The following is a 19,796-nucleotide window of genomic DNA, read 5'->3' as shown; positions in this document are numbered from 1 at the left end:
AATTTTTATTTATTATACATAGATAACAAGTTTGTCAAACATTTACCCTTCACGAATTAAATTATCAATCTGCCAGCCCTACGACCTGCCCTTGTAATAAAACCACACCTAACTGAATCGATGAACAAAATCCTTTAAACAAGATCTTCATCATTTAGAAATTGGATCAGAATAAGCTAACTTTCGGAAATTAAACTAGAAACAAAGCTGTATAAATTAATTGGACCCATTTTTGGCTTTTTGTGGTTCGGTATTGATTCAGTACGATACGATATTTTACCCATTTTTTACCATTGAATACTGTACTGTACCGTACCGTACCGTACCGTATCTAGCAGTTTTGGTACCGGTGCCCATGTTTTGTGATTTTCAGGATCAGTACTTTGGTACTGATACGGTATCGAGCTCCTCGGTCATTGCTAGTATTTTTTTAATAAGGTACGATGATCATAATTCATAAGGTCTCATATACATAGTTTTCTTTAAAAGAATAATTAACTTTTCACATGATTATCCTTGTAATATATACTCTTTATTAAAAAGAATTCAGTTTTATACATACCAACTAACGATACTAAAATAGATATCCTTTACATCTGATTTTAAATATCATGAAATTGTATGAAGTTGATTTAAAATAAAAGAAGTTTTAATTATATTATACTAATAATAATAATATACCATACAGCGAACTTCCTCATCATGGAACAATTTAGTAGGTATGTGTTGGTTGTGACTTGGTCTTTTTAACTCACGTCATAAATATTTAGGAGCTATTATAATAGGAGAGAAAAAGTCATGTTCTAAAATAAAAGTTATTTAAATTTATGCACATTAAAAGATCATAATATGTATGATATTGTAACTCAAATTAAAACCACAGGGACTCGAATTCAAAAAATTTAAGTTTTAGATTAAAATAACAAAGTGATCAAATCTCAAGAACCATTTTGATAGTTTACTTGAATTTTTTGTCACATTTACCTTCCATCTCATACTAAAGGTCTAAAACTAACAAAAAGTGGTCACTAAATAGTAACCATGTTTCAGACATATACTATTTTGGTCACTTTCATTTAGATTTATAGAAGGAAACTCAACAATTAAACATTATTGAAATTGAGCTATTTTTGCACTTAAAAATATTGAGTGATTTTAATGCGAGTGAAAAACTTGTTTAGGTCAAGTTTCTAAGGCCTTTGGGTATACTTTAACTTATTTTAACTCCACCTAGGTGTCACATTAATCTTTTTTTTTTACATTTCACTTTGTCTCACTCCAAGGAAATGGTTTAATCTTATTAACTTTATCTAACCCTATCTTTCAGTGGTTTTTGGTCAAAAAAAAAAAAAGAAAAAAAATAATTAATCCAATCTCTTAACATTCGGTTAACATGTTAACACATAACCCATTTAATGCCCTTTAACACAAGGAGGGAGTGATTTGAAATGTCTGTTAACATGTCATATCACTGTTAACACTCTAAATGTTAGAGTACACCCTACGGCCTAAATAATCAATATATCAAATATTTTTATTTGTGTTTTAGAGTATATCAAGCTATAACATGGAGTATGTCAAATGTGATATTTACCTCATTTAATTTTTGTTTTTATTTTTTAGTTGATATTTATCCTATTCAGACATAACTGATTGCAATAATCCTTTTATACTAATGATAAAGTATACTTTATTTAAGAGAGTGAGTTTTTCTTTTCGATATTTGGTAAATTTCTTATAAACTATTGCAATCTAACTCTAATATTATTTATCTAATACGGGAACTATTTACAAACAAACATATCTAAAGAATAGTTGAAACAAAATATAGATTGATATAATTATAATAGATAGGTATGTGTGTGTGACAATTTATGGTACAAAGTCCAAACACCTATATTTATAACTAGGCCCATTTCGGGATTAAGGCTCTAAATGGGTGGACCATAGTCCAAACGAAGCCCACTTCTCTAATAGCCGAATCTAGGGTGCATGCCAAATCCATAACTAGGCCCATTGTAAGGTTATTTCATCGTCTTCGTCATATTCTTAGAAAATAAGTTATTGTCATTGGTCTATAATTTCATTGTTAGCTACAACTTCAAAAAGCAAGCACAGCCAAAGAACCTATAAAATGCAACATGTTGCTTAACCGGTCATCATCTTCATCGACCCGTAGCCTTCATCGCCATTGATATCTAGTTGTTGTCAACGATAGTCTAGAGGATGTTGATCAGATCTGTATAAACATAATGAAAAACATATAGAAATACCTGTAACCGCAGACATGCCAGCAGAGAATACAGTTAGAAAGGCAGCCATTGAGTTCGACATAATTGTCAGAATGATCTGCTTTCTCCTTAGGGTGTAAGTTATTGATGGTGAAACTGAATTCTAAGGTGGAATTCAGATGGAGAGAGAGGAGTTGAGGGGGGCGATTTCTTGATGTTATGATTAGTGTCTAACCAACCTCTCTAATCATCTCCTTATATATACACCCAAGAGGAAACCTAATTAATTAATAAGGGTAATATGGTTCATCAACAATTACCAACAAAGTATATAATAGGTATAATATTTTGATCTATATAATAGAGTTCATTACTGTTTTCGTCCTTGTGGTTTGTCAAAAATCACTATTTCAGTCAGTTAGTTTAAAAATTGCGATTTCAGTCCCTGTGGTATCACTTTCATAACCATTTCAGTCCAACTCGTAACCATTTCAGTACTTGTACTAACAGAATAAATGGATTGAAATGGTTACGAAAGTGAAACCACAGGGACTGAAATCATAATTTTTAAACTAGTGGACTGAAATAGTGATTTTTGATAAACCACAGGGACGAAAACAGTAATTAACTCTATGTAATATAAATGATTACGATGGTTACACAATTAAATATAACACAATAGTTATATTTAATCTTACATATAGGTGTCTAAATTGCTTTTCAAAATTCGATCTGAACTTGATTTGATACAATAATCCGTATTGTTTATATGTTTTTTTGGATGTATGTATAGCCAAAATAATTTATTCTAAGAAACAAGTCAATAAAACTTTTACCAAAATTTGAGTTGAGTAACACCTTTAAATAAATTAATGAGTTCATAAGTTTAGTTTTCTCACCTTATTTACTTATCTTCCTGATCATGTGGAGGCTCTAGAAAAGTCTTGTGGTTTCTTGGCTCAAAGCATAAAGTTTACTTTGTAATATATAGTGTTTTGTTTCCATTTGTCAAGCATCTGCCACCAACCCTAACATCTATTGTGCTGTTTTGTTATAAATCTATATATTGTTTGATTGGTATTAGATTTAAAATTTACATTTTTATGAATGAAGAGGTAAAAGTTAAATATTATAAAAAGACTTAAACTTAAATTAGATATAAATGTTAGAGATTAACAAGGGGCAGTAATATCGTTTATAATGAATCTAATACATTTTATTAGCAATAACGTTAAAGTCACATGTATAAGTGAATAAGAGCCGAGCCACTCGTAAATTATTTGAGATCGGCTCATTGAAGCTCAAATTAAACCCAACCGGTTTTTCACAACGGTTCCTTGTCATGATTAAAAAAACCGTTAGCAGCTGAAAATCTGAAATCAACTACTACAGTTTTGAGATTGCTAGATTCAGAAACTTTTAAAGAATGATTTACTAGCTAAGAAAGTAATATTGTTTAGAAGTAAATATTCTTGCACTGGAATGAAAATTAGCTGACAATCATGACAAAACCAGTTTTATAATATTAGTGGTTTGGGGCTCTATGAAACTAACTACATTTTAATATTTCTTTCCTAGTGTTGTTGAAGACACATGATATAGCTATATATGTTATTCCACTTCATACTTTAGGCTACGGAGGGATCATTTATTTATTATTAAATAAATAATTAAATAAATAATTAAATAAATAAATAGACAAATAAATAAGCTTCGGCATCTACATTGGTGTCTTTCTCTTTCACCTCAGCCTACACACATTCTAAACTCGTGTTGTTTTTATTTTGGGATATTGAATTTAAATAATCTTAACTTTTATCAATTGGTCAATATTACTTCCAACTATCAGTTTATACTATACCACTCCCAACTTTCAACTTATTTTCCTCTAGCACTCTCAAACTAACTGAACCCTAATCTAGTTAGCTGATTTCAGATGTCACGTCATCAAAAAATGCCATGTCAGCTTCCACATCAGCTGCAACGTCATAAAAATACCATGCCAGCTGCTACATCATCAAAACCGCCACGTCACCAGCTAGGGATGAGCAAAATGGTACCCGGTACCGGTACCGAATTTACCGAACCGGGTACATTTCCGGTACCAACTTTTGATATTTTCGGTACCGGTCCGATACGATACCAGTTCGGTACTGGCATTTACCGGTTTTTTACCCTCAAATATCGGTACCGTACCGGTACCGAACCGTACCGGTACCGAACCGTACCGGGTATATTTGGTACCGGTACTGGTACCTACTTTTGGGGATTTTCGGTACCGGTACTTTCGGTTCCGATACCGGTTCGGTACTTGTCGGTACCGAGCTCATCCCTATCACCAGCCATGTCTGATGCCACATCGGCTGCCATGTCACCAAACAAAGTGTCACATCAGCAAAAAAACTAACTGGGTTAGGGTTCAGTTATTTAGGAGTGCCAAAGGAAAATACGTTGAAAGTTGAGAGTGATGTGGTAAAATCGAAAGTTGGGAATGATATCGGCTAAGTGATGAAAACTAGGGGTGTTAAAAAAACTCGTGGCTCGCAGCTCGCTCAAAAAAATTTTGAAAAAAGCTCGGCTCGAAATTGGCTCGGTTGTAAACGAGCCAGCTCGGCTCGACTCGGTTTGTAAACGAGCCGAGCTCGAGCTTGGCCAGGCTCGGCTCGTGAGCTCGTGAGCCGGCTCGATAAGGTTTACATTCTTCATTTTTTTGTCCCACATTGCTAAGAAGGCAAAAACTAAGGGAGTATCTCCCTTATAAAAAGAGGTAAAGAAAATGTACAAAGTGAGCTAACTAATATACTTGCATATTTACCCATTTGGTTAAATTAAATTGCAATTATGGCCCTTAGTCTATGAAAAGATTCATTTTTAGGGCTTTTTAAGTAGTAAATTTTACGGTTCTTTGTTAGATCGAGCCGAGCTAGCTCGATTTTTAATCGAGTCGAGCTCGAGCCACAAATCTCAGCTCGATCTGTAATTCGAGCTCAAGCCGAGCGAGCTCCAACTGAGTTCGAGCCGAGCTCAAGCTTAACTTCTACATCAACTTCTCGATTTTTATCAATGTTTTAAAATCCGGTTTTTTAATCATACCGGATTAGGCGCAAAAAATGGTTTAACTGGTTAAACCGAGTTGTATCAGGCGGTTCAACTGGATTGACTAGTTAACTATATAATTCCATAAATTACAACATCAACTCAAAAAATAATCCAAAATTGGATGTAGATGTAAATCTGGAACGAATGATGGAGTGATGGAAGTCTGGAACAAGTCTCGAATCATGGATTGATGAAGCAAGTTTTGAATTTTGATCGATTGAGATAAAATATTAAAAGTCGTTAGGTTAAAGTTGAGAGTAAACATGAAGATGGGCCGATAAAAAGTAAATTCCTAACCCAAAAACAGACCTGAGCCGGTATCGGTATAACAGTTCAAACCGGTATACCGGATTTTACCGGTGGTACAAAGTCGATGCCGTTTCTCCTACTTACCTGGGTGTTTCGGACCATATTTAAATCCGAAAAAGGTAGTACCAATATAACCGGCCTGAAGGGGTATGGTCCTAGATCTCGTGTCAGCATGACCGCGAGTGACCATTACCCTTATCAAAAACCCCCACCAGCAAGAACTTATCTGTGTCCGTGCGGGCACGCGCGAACACATCGGTCGAATCCAATCGGTCAAACGATAGGAAAATAAGAGGCATAAGCGATGCGGCCTGGCACCGCATCCTATGTGAGTCTCCTTACCTGGTGTATGAAAATGGGTGCACAGTGATGCAGCCTCGCACCGCATCCTGTGAACGTTTTCATCAATACAAGGGATCTGGACAACAGCAACAGTCACCACAAGTGGCGATGCGGCCTGGCACCGCATCTCGCAAACCTAGCCAGAGTGAGAACGCGGGAACAACGGTAGTTACCGCAGTCAGCGATGCGGCGCAGCACCGCACCCTGCCCACGAGGCAAGTGGGACTGACACCACAGAGCAAGTGGTGCCAATGACGGTCGCCTGTCGGGCCATACGTAAGCGACAGACTTACACTGCAGTAGGACGTGGCTTCACCTCCACAACCGACAAGCCTGACACACCTGCATAAGGGCAGCACGTTGTCGGTCCGTCCATTCAACTCCTCCTTCACTCCTCGGCTATAAATACCAACCCCAAACCAGGTTTGAGGTATCTCTTCACGACTCTCTCACTACTACTACTATCACACTTTGCTTCCCAAGCAAATTACTGATTCTCACGCCGGAGAGTGGTAACAAGGAGCACCCCCCATCCCATCCTCCTTGTTACGAGTCACAGTTTGTTTCCTTGTGCAGGAGATCAACCAGCGAACGATCTAGCCATCGATCCTCGAGAGGAAGGGATTAACCCTTCTTGACGAGACCGGAGAGTTAACCCTGCCCGGTTAACCATTGTTTCATCACGGCCGATATTTACCGATTTTTAAAACACTGATTTTTATAATCAATAAACTCGATTTTAAAACAAAAATAATTTAGAAAATACGCTTTTAATATTATTTTTGTTTCATCATTAAACTTTTCTTTCATTACACACAAAGCTTTTCTCATCATTAAACTATGTTACATCATGCAACACATCAACAAACATTTTGGAAGCCTTACCATCACAACGAAACATTTAGACCATATATAATAAGAGTTAATTGCTCGGATGGTCCCTGTGGTTTCAACTTTTTTCACGTTTAGTCCCCACCTTTTGAAAATAGCAGGTATGCTCCCTATGGTTTGTCATTTTGTTACTCGGATAGTCCCTGAGTAGATGTCAGTTAGTTTGAAAATAGCAGGTATGCTCCCTATGGTTTGTCATTTTGTTACTCGGATAGTCCCCAGAGTAAATGTTGGGGGACTATCCGAGTAACAAAATGACAAACCATAAGGAGCATACATGCTATTTTCAAATTGTGGGGACTAAACGTGAAAAAACGTGAAACCACAGGGACCATCCGAGCAATTAACTCTATATAATAATATGATTTGTTTACTCAGTTGAGACAAAAATGAACTAGAATTGCTCCTTCTTTCTTTCCAGCACCACTTGCAATTAATATTAGCTAGTAGCACCCCTCATATAATCATGCAGATAAACAGGGAAAATGGAAATAATAATCATAAGCACTCCATAAAATCATTTTTTAAAGCAACAAGTTTATCACAATTCTTCTATACTATCTTAAAAGAGAAAGTAGAAAGGTTTTTCACCGGCTTTGCCTTACCTCCCTAAACTTTTACAATATTGCATTTCAAGCCCCTCGTTTTTGCTGCGGCCCCTCCACTTTTGGAGTAATCAATTTTAATTTTTTTATCTAACTTTACTAATCTTCTACTTTAACAATTGACTTTTTTAGCCCTTAGTTTTTTACTAATTTAAATTTCCTTCGACAACATTCGTTCATTAATTTCTGTTGTTTACCCATATCATTTTTTTACTTAAAAAAACTATTTTCCGTGCATATTTTTATGTATGCGTATGTATCATTTCGAGTTGGTCTTGGATATACTTTTTTTTAATATAATACGTTTTCTTACTTATTTTATGTACGTTTTCATAAATTTTGTTCTGAACAGAGTGGAGTCAAATTGTGGTTTTTTTTTTCAAAGCTACCTATAGAATAAGTTATGGTTGTACGAGATAGATTTAGTTTACTTTACGTTATAATCCAATCGCAATACTTATATAGGTTACATTGAGTTCAATAAGATATGTCGAAACACGCGTTTTCGTATGGTTAACACATCACCTAACACCTGAACAAATTCATTCGATGTTTAGGAAAAAGAAATACTTAATGTATGAAACTTATGTGCCGATGGCCAGATAAGTATAGTTTCGTTATCGATTAAAGTATTTTCAAAATGTAGTAAGGATGAATACGGGAGTTTATGCTATTTTAATACCTCAATGTTTTAATTTGTATATTTTTTGTTTGAATGGCAATCCCTCAATGCTTTGATCTAGCAAATCTTTGACTTTATAATTGAGTGAAATGTACTTTATATGTTTAATGTAATTAATATTTGAAATTAATGCACATACGTCTTTTCAGTTGAATGTAGTTTGAAAAGTTTCTAACCTTTATACTTTCTACAAGTACTATACATTCTTTTGTAGATTAAAAACATATTATATTATATGGAGAAGATTTTTTTTAACGGATTAGACTACATCAAATCCGTTTTTTAGAGCTCGACCCTTGACTTCAAAGGAAGCAACACGTTAACTCTAATGACTTTCCAATTAGACCCAATCCCCACTCTATTTGGCTATAGGGTGTGGTCATGACGCTCATGACCCTCCACGTCAGTGCCATGTAACTCACCTCTAATCCTAACCAACTGGGGTAGCCCAGTTGGCCACCGACACCCACCTCTTCTCAGAGGTACTGGGTTCGAGTCTTGGGAGTGGCATATGTCGCCCAGGGTAAGAACTCGGCATGGGGAAGTCACCGCGGAGCTAGCTTGGTCGGGTAGCGGCTCCCGGAGTGAGATCACTCCGGCGGTTGGGAGGACCGTGCACTATCCCCCCCCCCCAACTCACCTCTAATCCTCCATTCACAACCACTACCCTAAGGGTGTGGTCATTACCCAAACCACTAGCCCCTTATTTATTTTAATTTATCTTTGTCTAAAGAAAAAAGAAAATGATTTGTTGAAAAATAGAAATGAGGACCATGATTGTCATGGTTTAATCCATGCAAACCATGGTGTATCAAGCAAGGGGGTGGTCAGTGGTGTAGCCTTCCATTCAGGTTCCTATGTAGTAAATCATGTCCCAACCATAACTCCACACCCTTTAGCCTTATGAGGATAAATAGATTAGCTTGTTTAAAGAGTAAATTGCCATTTTAGTCCCTGAGTTTTGTCCAAATTTGCCATTTTAGTTCAAATAGTTTTTTTTTTTTTGCCTCTGGGTCCCTGACTTTTCCCTTTTGTTGCCATTTTGATCACATACACTAACTCCATCCAAAAACTCCATCTTTAACTAGGGGTATTTTGGGGATTTTCATTTTAAATGTTTTCAATTGCCATTTTGATCCAATTCCAAAAAATTAAAAAAAATTCCAAAAAACAAAAAAATTCCAAAAAATTCTAAAAAATAATAAAAATTCTAAAAAATCATAAAAATTCTAAAAAAATACAAAAAATCCGTTTCGGCGCGAACCGTTTCGAACCCGAACCGTTTCGAGATGAACCGTTTCGACGCGAACCGTTTTGACCCGTACCGTTTCGACCCGAACCGTTTCGAGCTGAGCCGTTTCGACGCGAACCGTTTTGACCCGTACTGTTTCGACCCGAACCATTCCGAGCTGAGCCGTTTCGACGCGAACCGTTTCGGCCCGTACCGTTTCGACCCGAACGTTTTCGAGCTGAACCGTTTCGACGCGAACCGTTTCGACCCGTACCGTTTCGAGCTGAACCGTTTCGAACCGAACCGAACCGTTTCGAGCTGAATCGTTTCGACGCGAACCGTTTCGACCCGTACCGTTTCAAGCTGAACCGTTTCGAACCGAACCGTTTCGAGCTGAAACGGTACGGGTCGAAACGGTTTAGCTCGAAACGGTTCGGGTCGAAACGGTTCAGCTCGAAACGGTACGGGTCGAAACGGTTCGGGTTTGAAACGGTTCGCGCCGAAACGGATTTTTTGGATTTTTTAGAATTTTTTAGAGTTTTTATGATTTTTTATATTTTTTTGGAATTTTTTTGATTATTTGGAATTTTTTTGATTTTTTGGAATTGGATCAAAATGGCAATTGAAAATATTTAAGATGAAAATCCCCAAAATACCCCTGGTTAAAGATGGAGTTTTTGGATGGAGTTAGTGTATGTGATCAAAATGGCAATAAAAGGGAAAAGTCAGGGACCCAGAGGCAAAAAAAACTATTTGGACTAAAATGGCAAATTGGACAAAACTCAGGGACTAAAATGGCAATTTACTCTTGTTTAAACTATTGTTATCTTTATTTATTTGTAATTAGTATATTATTGTAATTATGAATTATTATTATCTAAGTCACTAGGTTATAGTTTCATGTGTTACACGGGTTTACGTAAGATATTGTCTTTATTTAATCCATGTAATACGCGGATCTATATCCTAGTAAGAATATTAAATATTTTATAACTAGGTTAGAACCCCGTGTATTACACGGGTTGATTAAAAATATTTTTGTATAATAAAAAAGTTACATCTTTAATTACCCGTGTATAACATGAGTTGAATAAGCACGTGTCCTACACAGCTTGAATAAATATAATGTAAACAGTTAACACACACAGTCGTCAAAATACGTTTTTGGTAAAAAGAACTTTGATATACTATTTACATATTAGAATATTTTACTTTGTTTTTTATTTTTCTATTATTAGGTTATAAACTTGTGTAATACAAATATTATAACATTTTACTTTGTTGTTTTTTAATTTATTAACAGGTTAAAAACGTCTGTGTTACATGTGGTCGGATGAATAAAATATTAAATAGTTATTATTATTAAGTGTAAAAAATAAAAGGACTCGGGCCCTCAGCCACCGCCATTAAAGACTTTTGAGTATGAAATGAATCTATTCACCATTCAAATAAACGCAAATTTTGCACTCAAATATACATCCAGTCCATTAAATCCACTTATTTCTTCTTTCCCCATTCATGACCCATTGCTTTGTACCTAAATATTAGGTTTTTATTCTTCCCTATTTAATACATGTAATCTCAATCAAGTAATCAAAATTAAAGAGGAAAACAATTACAAAAAATAATATGCACTCTTCAATTTGAAATCACATACAAAACTAACGTGAGGCTATCAAGCTGCAAATATGCCTTGTTTGGCATTTAGTCAGCGAAACGCGGGCTGGATCTCTCCTCCGAGTGGATGTTGATAGCTCGGAATGAAAAGGGGCTTGCTCCATGTGAATGGCCCCATAAATTTAAGAGATCCAAGTGTGTTTGGACTACATCTCCGGTGAAAACAGAGGCAATTTTGCTTGGGTTTCAGGTAGTTTTGCGTTTGCACCACATCTCCGTTCCATTTTGCGAGTCAGTTGATGTCGGTCATTAAACAATAGTGGGACCCTCACATGTTAGGCATGTGAGGGAAATAAACTGAGATAATTAATTTGGTTAGTCATAAAGGATTAAACCAGCAACAAAAATATAAACTTAAAGGATGTTTTTTTGCAAGTTTTAAACATTAAGGTTGGAACCTGCAAGTTTGAGGAAATATAAAGGACGTTTTGTGCAATTTATGTGACAACTACCAAATTTGCATGCATCCGTACAATTAATTAATCTTGATTAGTGCTTAATGACAGTGCTGAATTATACTTAACTGCTTTCTGATTACTGCATCATACTTACATGTGCATCACATATTGCATAATGACACATCATTATTACATGCAAACTTTATTGTCATACATAATGCACAAAGCACGGTTAGCACAGTTAATGTATAAGACAGAAAAATGCTTACGGGGTTCAGTACATAGACAGACGTTGTTTTGAGACACAGTGTGAGCCAGAGACTAAGTACTACACTAGTATGGTGTGTAGGGAAATAAGGACCACAAAACTGCTTTTCTAGGTGATAGTTAAAGTGCCGGAAAGTGCCTAAAACTCACCCAAAGTGCAGAATTCTGCATAATTCAGCAAAAAATCAGCTTTTTAAATAAGCTAGTAACATGCAAAAACATTACTAAATGGTCCTGAATGCTTCCCTAAGTGTCGGGAATTAAAAGTGTCACAAAAGGGCACATAACAAACACTAAACGGTATAGTTTAACACTTTAACGAACCGGTATCTAGCCGAACAACCGGACACTACCCGAAACACCAAAATTTTACTAGAAGCATTGTTTTATTAATTATGAGCTAGTTATGATCCCCGAACACCCTAACACACTATATAATGCATGATACACATAAACACTAACTAATACACTTTGAATTCTAACTAGATATCTAACTTAACATCAAAACCCAACTAATACCCCCCCCCCCCATGTAAGTGGACGGTCACCAAGGGTGACCCCACCAAGATTTTCCTTAATCTTCCATTGATCTTGTAAGATTTGTTTAGAGATTGTGTTTGTACTATTAGAAACATGAAACCCATTGGACAAAACTATTAATTGGTTATAAGAAGTCTTGAACTTATCATTCTTACACACACTTAATCACCACAACTCTCTCCCTCCCTCCATCTAGCTCTCGGCCGAACACCTCCCTCCACGCCACCATCATTTCTAACTCAATCCAATCCATTCCAAGTTCATTCAAAGGTGTTAGAAGGTGTTTAATGAAGCTTGGAAGTCGTGGATCTTGAAGGACCTCACCCGATTACTTTTATCCAACACTTTTGTCATCATCAACATCAAGTGTTCTTCCCTAGCCTTGTGCTAGTAGTAAGACCCTTATAATCTCTTGATCTTTCATATATAGTTGGTTAATTAGTGATGAACATTGTTAAACATGATGAACATTAAAAGACATATTCATGAATCTCTAACATAAGCTTAAAGCATATGAATACTTGTTGATTTGTGTTTATTTGCTTCTTGTTGATTGATTACTAGTGTTAGTGATGTTAGACATCATATGGAACCTACTAGATGGTGATTAAACACATAATCTAGTAAGTTGATGTGATGATCTTGTGAAAAACCAAGATCATCATGCCTTATGTTTACATGAACTTGAACAATAAAAGTTGTTTTCATGTGATGATGATTTAAACAAGATACAAGTCTTGTGAGTGGATGATTTCTAAAATAATTTTCCAAAGAAATCAAGCTAAATCACAAAATTTGTATAAACATAGTTTTTAAAGAAACTAATCATGTTTCTAGTGGTGAAATAGGTATAAGAACACTTTGTTTACAAGAAAAATTCAAAAGAATGATTTTTGGAAAAATCATCTAACAAGTTGTAAACACTCAAATCTTTCAAGAATGGGATTTTTAAAGAAATAAACACACTTGAAAGGGTAAGTAAGTCTACTAAACACACTACCAAGTTACTACAAGTTTTTATGAAAACTCAAGTTCATGATCATTATGTAGATAGCTTTGTTTTAACACATGGTAAGCGTAGATTGATTGTTGATTGCTTATGATGATTTTTTGAAAAGAAAATGATATGCTTTAATAGCATGGACACCTCCATTTTTAGGGGAAACTATGGCAAAATTTTCTAAAAATATAAACACTTAGAAAAATATTTTCTAACAAATATTTACAAGTGTATTTTAACTATGGTTTTCAATATAAACTTTGCCATAATTTTTTTGTAACAAAAATACAAGTATTGGAGGTTGGTTTTTATAAATTAAAAAAATGGATAAATATGTATTTAGAATATATATTTACATTAAAGACATGATGTGTGTGACTATTTGTATGCTTTGTGTAGTAGTTATATTATTTTAGGGTCAAAATAATATAACTTGACAAAATACCAAGAAATTACAATCCAAAATATTACCAAGAATCTCATGGAATAAATATACAAGTTACACACATAATATTGTGGAACCGAACAATAGAACGTAACTTACAAAATATTCCGGAAAATACCATTATAAATATATTTTTGGTAAATACTATTTTGGATACAAAAGAAATGAAAATATGGTTTTTGTAAATATTACCAAGTTATATCATATTTTCGATAAGAAGAAAATATATTCTTTTTGGGAAGTAAAAATATATTTTATTAGAATATTTAGAAGATATATGATTTTTGGGAAAAATATACATTTTCTTGGAATACAATATTTTTGGACAAAATAAGTTTATATATATACTTTCTAAGTAAGACTTGAAAATATATTGTTTTGGAAATATATGTTGGAAACATATTGGCATATTTTTATTTGGAATAATACACCGGAATACGATGCCAATACATGGCAAGATACACAAAATACAAGAATACGAATACACATGTATGAGATACCCCTATCCTTGGGAAGGAAGTACGAATACAAATACTTGAGAAGTATAGTTACAAAATATTTTTTAACAATTATTCCAAAAATTAAATATAATTTAAAGTTAAAATATTTATTATTTTAACAAGTAATTATAACTTGGAATAATATCAGAAACGTAACTCAAAAGCACTAATCAATACTAAGACAAGACACGACCCGCTCGTCTAACGGACCGTAGTACGCATGTAGGTAGTCGTGCGTTCTAGAGGAAGCTTTGAGTTACATCGGATACAAGGAACGCAAAACTGTGAGTTCATGTTCCCCCTTTTCTCTTTTAACTGTTTTCAGTTTTATAACTTCGGGGGTGAAATACATGTTACAAACTGTTTACGAACATTTTATGTGGTATGGTTAGCTAAGGAAGGGTACTGCTTGATCATGTGAGTGGTGGGTATGACACTTAAGGCCATTAATCCTCGTCGTAGGACCGAGGGACATGAGTCATAGATCTATTTGGGTGTAGCGAGCCCCACCCCTGAGTCCGTTGAGTGGACCATGTGGTGACTATGTCTTATTGACGAAATCTGCTAGGTTTGAGTTTTCCTGCATCACTTCACACATATCAATGGCCTTGCAAACTATTGGTGATCTGTTTTTCCTTGTTGCTTTCATACCGGGACTTACAAAATTACGTACATACTTACAACGATTTCAAAGGTTTATACATATATACAAACGAACACATGAACTCGCTCAACTTTTGTTGATGTTTTCAAACTACACGTATTTCAGGGAATTTGTAAGTGGATATTGTAACATCCGCCAATTTTAGAGCTATAGGATTAACGACCCGCCCGTAAACTTGAGGTTATGTCTTGAGCATACTGCGTTTTCTTGGTTTGATATGTTAGACACATGCCATATTTAATGTTTATCTTGAATCATATGCTTGCTATGAGGAATTGTTCACACTTTTATCTTATGCTATGTATGTACCAAACTTGTATACTCGCCTTTGCTTTTGCATTGAACTTTATTTTAAACATGTTACAGGTTGAGGATGATGATGCTATGAAAAGAAGTAGCGTTGATGCCTAGATACACATATAGACGTTTAGGTTTAACATGTTGTATCAATTTTGATTATGTTGTTATGTATTTCCTTTGAACTTGTTGTTATTTGTATTTCTTGTATTGTTGACAATTTACTTATGAAATGAAACCGGTTTATTAAATATTGTCACAAATAGCGTTATGAAGTCTCTTGCAATCTTCACACTTCGTCTCATCCCGATGTTTCCGCCATTGGTTGGGGTGTGACAGATTGGTATCAGAGCCATAACTATAGGGAATTAGGAAAAGTAGGAATGCTTTAGCCTAGTCTATAGTTTTAGAACCTTATTCGTATGCTTTGCTTGGACTACTACATGATACTTTATTTGTTACTTATTTATGCTCTTTTAAACATGTATGTTACTCATGTGTAATATTCGACATGTTATTCTTACGCATTAATGCTTGTTTTATTATGTGTTAACACTTGTTTCGTTGTTCGATTCTTTATGTGTTATTCTTGACATATTTCTCTATGTGTTAATACTTGTTTTATTTCATTATTTAAGTATCATCCTTGATATGCTTTCTTATGTGTTTATACTTGTTTGTGTATCTCCTTCGACATACACTTCCCTCATGCATTTTACTCGATTATTCTAAATCCGACAACACTCATATTGTACAAATGAGACGAATTCACCAAAATAGGCGTGAACCCACAATTTAGTGAACGACTCTCAATCTATTTATTCTTCTTTTTACACGAGATATCGCCATTGAGCTAGGAGTGAAATCCACATCTAAATGGCAAATCTCAAATTTCAAATTCTAGTGGACCCTCGTCAACATGTCGAAATTTAAATTTTGACCCGACGAGTACCAACCACACTTAGGATACGAAATCGTCAAGATAGGGGTGAAACCCGCACCTTGTCGACTAGTTCCACTCCTTGATTTTTTCATAAATCCCGCCAAGTCTCGAAATTTCGATTGATTTGGGACATGTAGTAACCGGAAGGGTAAATACCGTTAACCGACTTGTCGGCGAGAGTATTTTACCTATTAGGCCAAAGCATGCTCCTCAAATTCAAAAGACTTTTCGACCACTTTGGTTAGTCAAAGTTCCGTTTGGAACACTCCAAACTTTGGTCAAACATGTGTTTCTATTGTTCATTTTATACGATGCAATCTTTCAACCTCGAGTTTACCTTTGATTTCTCTTTTCACACGCACAACATATCGAACCTTTTCGATACATTTATATATGCATGATTTTCATATAATTTAAATTCATATTCCTTGTAACAACTAGTGGAGAGGTATCATCGAGATTGGAGTGACTTCCTTACCTTGACGATTGACTCCACCCCTCTTCCCTTAAAACGACCTCACCAACGAGTTAGGGGTGATTCCCTTACTTAGGTGACCGTTACCCAAAACTTCTCTTTCAAAATATTTTATTATGCAAACCCGATCATGTTTTATACCTAAATCATTTATCATTATTCAAAATACCTACTTATACCGATTTCAAAATACATTGTTTATCAAACGTACTTCTTATTCTACCATCCATTTTTCACTCAAATCATATACACGAGATTCTTAATCATGTCTTTACCGTTTTACTACACGAATTTCCAAACCTTACGAAATGCTACCTATTAATTTAATCGGTCTAATGAATCTCTTGCCCATGAACTTCACATCTGATTTATTAACTGAAACACGTTCACATTATATCATCATACTAGAGACTTCCACTCTTAATCGAAATCAAACTAACCATTCTCAATTACTTATAAGACCTCATAGATGTTATATGACCGTTTACCAAATACTCTTTCCAACATCAATAAATCCTTTGTTAAAATTATTTTTAAACAATCACTAAGTTCTTTTACTAAATTTCTTTTTTAAGGGTCGACGTTTTCACAAGAACTTTCAAAGTCCAAAATTTTCATGTTTTGATGCAAATGAAACAAACCCGTTATTTAAAAAAAAAAAAAAAAAAAAAAAACCTTCTCTACAACGCTTAACTCGTCATCCAAATTTCAAAACACGTGGGCTAGAAGACTTTATGGGGACCGAAAATTTTCAACATACGTGAACTCCTTTTTTTTTAAACAAAAGTAGCATTTCAATCATTACAAAATACGTTAAGCATGACCAATGAGTACTTTATGTTCCTTTACATATACAAACTATATTCTACCTTTCAAACCAAGCTCAATCTAATTTTGATTCGACAAACTCAACGTTTTGTTTAAACAACTATACATGCACATCATCATACACATTTTAGTCGATATCTCGCGATAACATCATTTATATCGTTCGTATCTACATACTTAACCTTTTTTTTTCTCCGCAATGTCTCAACGTACACCATATACGCAATATTTATTTTTCATACCTACACCTATGTTCATACGTTTTATGCTTGTACTCATACACATACTACTTATACGTTTTACGCTTCTGCTTGTACACATACTACTTACATGTTTTATGGTTATGCTCATACATACATGCGTATTCATACTTAAACTTATGCTCATACTTTCATCCTTACTCATGATTCGTACATTCGTACCTATACGCGAGCGTAATCCGAGGGATTCGCTTACATGGGTCCCATACATGCTTAAACATAAACATGCTTACATACGACATTCTTCTATGTACACATTCTTATTTTCAAATTCATGTATACCTTGATTCATACATAACTAGTACAAGCTATGTGGATCATGCGACAATCAGTATAATCGCGGGTGCACACGGGATTATAGTGATAGGCGTATGAGAACCATAGAGTGTACTACTGTGTATGGTAAGACACGGAACGTAACATGACCCCGAGTAACGAAACGGACGTAATGTGGTTAAAACATGGTGGATACGCCGCTGGTACTTCCTATATATAAGTGTTTTCACAATGTTACCAAACTTTCGTAAAACGTGCCATGAGAAATTCAGTGTGTTGCAGACCTTTTGGACCTAATACAACTTCACGCAACTCACAAACGCATTGTATCCGATTATTCATGACGAGACTTCATCCTTAACACACTACGTTCATCTATCCAACACTTATGCTATTCACATACTTGTACTCTTTAAGAGTCATTCGTTCATTCTATACTCGTATTATTTTATACAAAACTCGTTCGCAATCCAGCTTGTTTAAACATTTGAGTCCTAACTTACCTCGTTACCTATAAAATAGCCTCCCTATTCTTGATTCTTGTGTAACTATACTTAGTATCTCCCTATTGCTTTATTTAAAGTAACAAACCTTTTCGTCCCTCTCAATAAACAGGTTTTACGAAAGTATGATTTTTTTATACTATCCTTAAAAACTTCCCCTTGCAAATCTACCTTGATGTTCTCCAAAATTTGGTACTTTTCAAAACTTTCAAACTTCCCAAGTTTCAATTTTAAAAAAAATCATCTTTTGCCAAAACTCTTTCAAGTCTTCCTTTGGATTAAATTTCGGGACGAAATTTCCTAAAGGAGGGGAGACTGTAACGCCCTGCGTTTTCATACTTTCTATATTAAAAAAAAAAACGTTGTTCGTATTCCTATTTTTGGAAAACTTTGTATTCTCGTATTCGTTATAATTGTCGAAAAATCTTTATTTTTTTTATTTTATTTCAGTCGTTATAAAAATGGTTATTTATTCATGGTTTAATTTATTTAAATAAATTAATTAATAATTAAAAATTTTATTTTTTAAACTAGTTAGTCTTGTTAATTTTTGAAGTTAGTAAATACAAAATAACCTAGTTAGTTTAAACAAAAAAGTTAGTTCCTTTAAAAATAACATAACTTGAGTTTTAATTAAAGTCAAAAGGTGTTAGAGTCAATTTTTGAAACTTAAACGTACAGGGGCCATTTGGGTAATTACTGAAAGTATAGAAATTAAGAATGGAAAAGAAAAAAAAAATAAACAAAACTGCTGCCCGCGGGATTCGAACCCGTGTCACCAGATCCAGCAGCTGCGCGCCCAACCAACTGAGCTACAGCCTTTTCAGTGAACTAACCCAGCTTTTAAATCATTTAACAACTCTCTCTCAGATGCCTGATCAGCGCAAACAGCTTGGTTTCAGCTCCATTTTAGCGCGATTTTTGCTTGTTTTTGAGTTTTAAACTCACTTATAACATTAAATACATAACCACCAACTACCTAAACTCTTCCCTATAAATACCACACCTCTTCCAAGCTTCATACACTTTTCAAACACCTCAAAATCACTCTCAAACACCCTCAATCAGCTGCAAATTCGGAGTCTTGGACAGATTCAACACAAGTTCTTAAAACAAGCATAACTTCTTCATTTCTTGTCCGTTTTCGTCGATTCTTCTTCCTACTTGTTTGGATTGACCTAAGGAACAATTCCACAGGTTTTCTATGGAAAACCAAGGTCTGGAATGTCCCCAAATAGGCTCCAAAGTGGGCTGTTCGTTTCTGTTTTTATCTAAACTTTGTTAAACTTAGTAAACTTGAGTTAATCTCATCTCAAACCTATGTCCTAATGCT

This window comes from Helianthus annuus, chromosome 5 (genome assembly GCF_002127325.2).
Source record: "Helianthus annuus cultivar XRQ/B chromosome 5, HanXRQr2.0-SUNRISE, whole genome shotgun sequence".
NCBI classification, from domain to species: domain Eukaryota; kingdom Viridiplantae; phylum Streptophyta; class Magnoliopsida; order Asterales; family Asteraceae; genus Helianthus; species Helianthus annuus.
This window is presented reverse-complemented; position numbering follows the sequence as displayed.